Consider the following 6,000-nt stretch of genomic DNA (forward strand, 5'->3'; position numbering starts at 1 on the left):
TCTAGTCCAACCCCCTGGAATGCCTGAATCTTTTTGCCCAACATAGAGCTTGAACCCATGACCTGGAGATTAAGAGTCCCATGTTCTTCCAACTGAGCTGTCCCAGTCTGTATTCTGTCTAGTATATTCATGTACTCGGCAATAGACATTGTTTGTTCTTTTGGTTAAATATATATTAACATCAATGTTCTGGCAGTATGCTATCACCATCCAAAATAAACCTCAGAGCTCAATAACCATGTTCCTGAAAATGTGCAGCAGGCAATGGCAGCAGTGGCTGCAAGCATGACACAGTGGTGGTGGGTCTGCCACACTTACCTTGCATCGGATGTTGCACCCCTGAACAACCATTAGAAGAACAGTGCATTGTAACCACTGTTCAGGGCTGCAACATCCGATGCAAGATAAGTGGCAGACCCATCATCAGTGGCACTAGACTTCCTTCTACCTGGGTGGAGTCAGGAGTTTTCTGTTGCCATTCTGTTCTTGTCTAGCTTCCTGCCTGGTGTGTGGTTGTATGGGGTCTCATGAGTATCAGCTGTGCAAATAACAGCCACAGTACCTCTATTATTCTAAGCAGGAAAACAAAGTAAAAGAACACACCCTTATTCTTGATCAGCAAGCATGAAGAGACTTCGGCGTATGAGGCAGGCCTCAGCCTGCGTCAAGAAGTCCATATGAGGATTGTTTGTTATATGTATTTTCAGAAACTGTAAAGTTAGGAAAGGGAAGGGGAGAAAGAAATCCATACACTGTTCAGCATGACTTCGTAATTTTCTTGTCACCACTGTAAGATATAGTATTTACATGGGGACCAAAACATGTTATTCATATCAAAGTCAAATGTGCATTAGGCATGGAAAAAGTTGACCTTTCTTTCTTTTTAACCGCCCCTGGGTCTAGTCTCTGGAGCTCCTGAGCTTTGTGTAAAAACCTAGACTGAAATGCACTAGGCTCTGATAAACTAGAACACATAAAACCCAGATGGGATTTCCTACAGAGAAATAAGAGTGAAGCAAATTGTTCAGGACCCAACAAATGTGCATTCAAGGGTCAAACCACTTCCATCATTCTTTTACCCTGTCACTGGAAGGAAGCTTCCTTGGTTGATGAGACTGGTGTCCTTTCAGAAAACCTCCTTTGGTAGGATCTCAGTATTTGTAGGGCACAGGTTGTATCACCAAATGAGATGCTCAGTTGAAGACTTGCAATGCAATTAAACCTTGGCACAGAGGTAGATTTATAATCCTAATGAAGGAGCCAAACATAGATACATACAGATCCATAGTCAAAAATTAAATCCTATTTGTTTAAGTGAAAGTATTAACCACACTTTTTTTTCTTTCACCATTGACTCTACTGGGGCTGATGTAAGTTGGCATCCAACAATTAATCAGAAGGGCTACAGGTTCCCTATATGAAAATATTAATCGTTCCCAGCCCTCACAGAGGCAAAGTCTTTTAAACTTCATTAACTGTTGGCAGCTCATCTGACATATCTGTGTCCTTTAAGAGATTACCAACGGGGTCAAATAGTACATCTTGTGTTGTTTTGTTTTGAACACGACCTTGTCAGGCTGATCTTTTTGCTGATCACCTGCTGGACAGCTATCTAAAAATGTTCATTCTGAACAAGTCTACTTACATGCTTCTGTTAAGGAATGATGCAAGATATATGATCATTTTAATGTATGCAGTATTATCACACATAGCTGTAAAACATCAGTACTGATTTTACTGCAAATCAGTAAATCGAGACAGCGTGAGTTAACTTGCAAATTGAAACATGAGTCAGGGAAATTCTGTCGTGATCTTCCAGATCACATGGGAACTGGATGTACTCTTTTGTTAACCAACAGCAAGTCCCCGTGGGGAATCATTTATTAATTGTTGTGCTGCATTAAATACTTGTTGAAGTCGTTCAGAGCCATATATTAGCACCATTTGCTGCTGAAAACAATGTTTTTATGCATATTGCTAGCATATTCCAAATGCATCCATCTTGCCATTCCTACCCATCACATTACCCAAAATTGGAGAAAAAAACCCAAAAGCAGAAGGCATCCCATCCACTCTTTACTACTGCTCAGAACACGCAAACTGAGGTCTTCAACAGGACAACTATTATTAAAGACCTACTGATTCACCAAGAGACCTACCAGTAGTCTTCTAGGATTTATGAGAGAAGCACTCTTTCGCAGTTCTACCTGCAGATGCCAGAGAATGAACCTGATCAATCTGGTACTTATTGTATGCAACTCTACCAACTGAGGTATCTCTCTTCCCATAAATGTTAGGTAAATATATGGTATGGAGAAATTGTTAACAGAGATGTTAAAAGTCCCTGCTTAAAAATCCACAAATAGATTCAAATACATAATTTTGATACTTGGGGAATTAGCAACATGTGTATCAATTCAACATGTGCACCAGCGATAAACACAGTGCTTGAATTCCCCGGAGAAGGGCGTAAGCAGTTTGGGTGCAGGATTGAATCTGAAGCTGGAATTCTGACCTACTAAACTCACAAGAGAGTTTGCCACTGAGTTCAGTAAGATGTGCTGTCAAATAGAGCAATGAAAAAATGGTCCCAAGGGGAGCCTTTTGAGCATTTTATAGATTTCGTTTTTTAAGGAAACCAGATTGTGTACAGATAACAGGCTACAAGGGAGATTTCTGATACAAATCCATCTGGAAGAAGCATGCCCTGTGGAAGAGCCCAAGATCTAGAGGCCTTAGCTGTGCTGACTCTGCCATTATTTATCAGCATTGTGGATGTGAGTTAGACCTGGTGTCAGTACTGAACCAAACTGAGATTGAAACCAGCGTCCGCCTGCTCTGCCTGTTTTTCTCAGTCCTTATCAAGAAAGTTATAAAGAAGCTGCTTTATCTGAAGTCTGAAGATTGTAGCAAAGCAGCAAGAAATGCCTTGCCTTAGTTTATTATAAAGATTCGGGATCCCAGACTTTGCACCAGCATATTTGTTGGCTGCAACCTTTGCACGGTGTAATAAATATGTTTGCTGCGTGGCAGTGAGCTCATCAAGTCAGTAACAGAACAAAGACCATTTTGTAGCTAGTCATGCAAAAAAGGAGGGGGGGAAAGCAAAGGAAACTTCTCCAGCAGGAAAGAAAACAATCATTTTCATTATTGGAGGCCTATTTCAGTTTGCATGAAAAGTCAGGGAAACAGTCTTCCATATAGTATTAGGTTGACATGTCTAATAGCTTGAAGTTGTCCCGTAGATAAGGTAACTTATCTATTAGTTACTAAAGGTACCTAATAGCCTTGGTAGTGCTATTTAGCAATGAGTTCCAGCTAGCTCTCCCTAGTTCACAAATACGATGCAGAGACACTTTTAAGTACTCTGAGGGTGCAACTCTATGCCCACTTACCTGGGAAGAAATCCCATTGAACTCAGTGTTGGGCCTACATCTGAAACAAAACATGCAAAGGGTTGTTCTGTAATAATGCCAGAGTTCACTGGGAACAGGAACTGACAGTGAAAGCCACTTTGGAAATTGTAGCTCTGTTGAAGAGAATAGGGTTTTCCTGACAACTCTCAGCACCCTTAAAAACTACAGTTCCCATGTTTCTTTGGGGGAACCATGACTGTTTAAAGTACAATGGTACTGCTTTAAATGTATAGTGCAGATGAGTTTCTAGACCTATTGCTGTGGGGCTTTGGACATGTGCCCTTCCCTGGTGGTGCTGGGAGGAACAGTGAACATGCCAAATTTATGAAAGCTTCATGGTTAACTAACACTCAGGTTCTGGTGTGTGGACCTCTGTGATTCTAGGCTTTGATGTTTTATTGAGCATGGTAATACCTGGACAATCTGATCATTAACAAATGTGCTGCAGAGAAGTTCAACATGGCAGCCTATCAGTGACACAACCCACTCTGATTTACATCTGTAACAACTAGGTTCTTGCCCATTTATTACATCCCAATATAGGCTAATATCAAGAAGCCCCACTGTGTTCAGTGGAGCTTACATCCAAGTAAATGGGCATAGGAGTTCAGCCTAAATTGAACTGATGCTACATACCTTTAAGCACTATAAATAAAAATAAAGAATAGCTAATTATTTAAGAAATCACAATTTATGGGTTTGTTTGAAAAAGAACTACAAACATTGTCCCAGTCGACTTTGAAATGTGGATTTCTTTATTAAAACAGCTGGGTGTCCTGATAATCTTATTTTATTCTAGGTTAGACTGTCTTGAACTGGAAAGATGAGTAGTTTCACAACTACCCAAACATTGGGCAATGGGCTGAGGTGCCAGGTGGGGAAAAATTGGATTGTATATTAATAATGGTATTTAGGGCTCACCTAGTTTTGAATAGGGATTGTTTAGTTAAAGTTTAACCTGTCATTTAAAATAGCTTTCTTTTAGAAGTGCAACTATCTCCCTACAGCTCCCTGCCAGCCAACTAATTTGTGAATTATTAATATTAATTGACATATGCAATGACTTAAGAATGAAAGGATTGCATATGCTAATTAATATTAAGGATCTTTCTTTGCAGCCTGGCTTCACTTCAAGCTGGTCTGCCAAGGAAGAAAGGAAAGAATCACACACACCCAGTTTCTTTCCTTTGAAGTTGGGTCAACTGACGTCTTGGTGATGCCGGGTGATTGACAAGTGAATGGCTTCACTCACCTGTCAAAACAGCACATGATTTAAGTAAATATGGAAGGAGGCAAGGAGATCATATTAATCACTGAAATAGCAGTACAAACATCTTTGGAATTAATGCATAGTCAGTCCAAAATTGCATTTTATTCTGGGCCAAACTACACATTACACATTTCCCCCAATTTTTGTTGTTGCAGAAAAGGCTGGGAGTGGAAGAGCTGTGTGGGAAATACCTCCTCAGCCCCCCCCCCCGCAGCATTCTTCTTCTTCTTCTTCTTCTTCTTCTTCTTCTTCTTCTTCTTCTTCTTCTTCTTCTTCTTCTCCTTTCCTTCATCCGTGGCTCTCATGTGGTTCACAGCTTAAAAACACAATATGCTCCTAGCATCCAAAGCTTGTTAGGAGTGATAATGGACCTCAGTTCCTTCTTCTTATGACATCGGAATTCCAGAGGTTTGCAAAAGAATATGGGTCTCAGCACTTCTAGTCCCATGTTCCCTCAAAGCAATGGGTTGTGGAAGAAGTTAAAGTAGTACAGATGCAATTAAAGAAGAAGGTAGATTCATATAAGGCACTAATGGAATATAGGGCCTTTCCAGTCCAACGGAGTAGATTATGGCCTGCCACATCAGAACAATGTTGCCAAGGCCCCCCCAAGAATTCCCGCTCCAACAGCTGAATATGGAGGAACGGACTAACTGGGGAAATCACAGAAGACGGAGACAAAAGAGGAACTATGATCACCACATGGTGTCCAACTCTATAATAAACTGGAGCCACAAAAAGTAGTTGGGTTTGTGATAAAATAATTTTGGGGACAGTAGCTGAAAAGGCTTCCACCCCTAGCATGTATTTGGTAGTCACCTCAAAGGCTTAGAAGGAATAGGTTTCTGTTTGCCAAAATACTATAGAAACAATCCCCAAGAGTTTCATGAAGTTGAGCTACAGCAAAGTTCACTGTCAGACAATTCAAGGACCAAAGAAAACTAAAGGAGGAAGAACCACAGAGAAGGGGTGAGCTGGACTCTTGATCATCATCATTATCCCAACCATGAGTGGTCAGGAAGTTAGGCCACCACAGTGGATGGACTTGTAAATCTGAAAAATATGCCAGGTGGTGGGTGGGGGGAGTTGAACATACAGGAGGGAAAATGAAAAGTGGGAGGTGTATATATATATTGATAGTTCCTGGATCAATTGGAAGTACTTGAAGAGGGAACTTCCTGTGGAGGTGAGTAGATCAAAGACCCCAATGTGGGCCTGGAGACCAAGGAGCAAGCAGGGCTCCCAGTCTGCTGTTCTGTTTGAGTTTACCTAAGTGCATATTTTTACCTTAGGAGTCTATTTTTAAGGAAGGTA

Source organism: Podarcis melisellensis, assembly GCF_964234715.1.
Source record: "Podarcis melisellensis genome assembly, chromosome: 3".
In the NCBI taxonomy this organism is placed as follows: Eukaryota; Metazoa; Chordata; class Lepidosauria; order Squamata; family Lacertidae; genus Podarcis; species Podarcis melisellensis.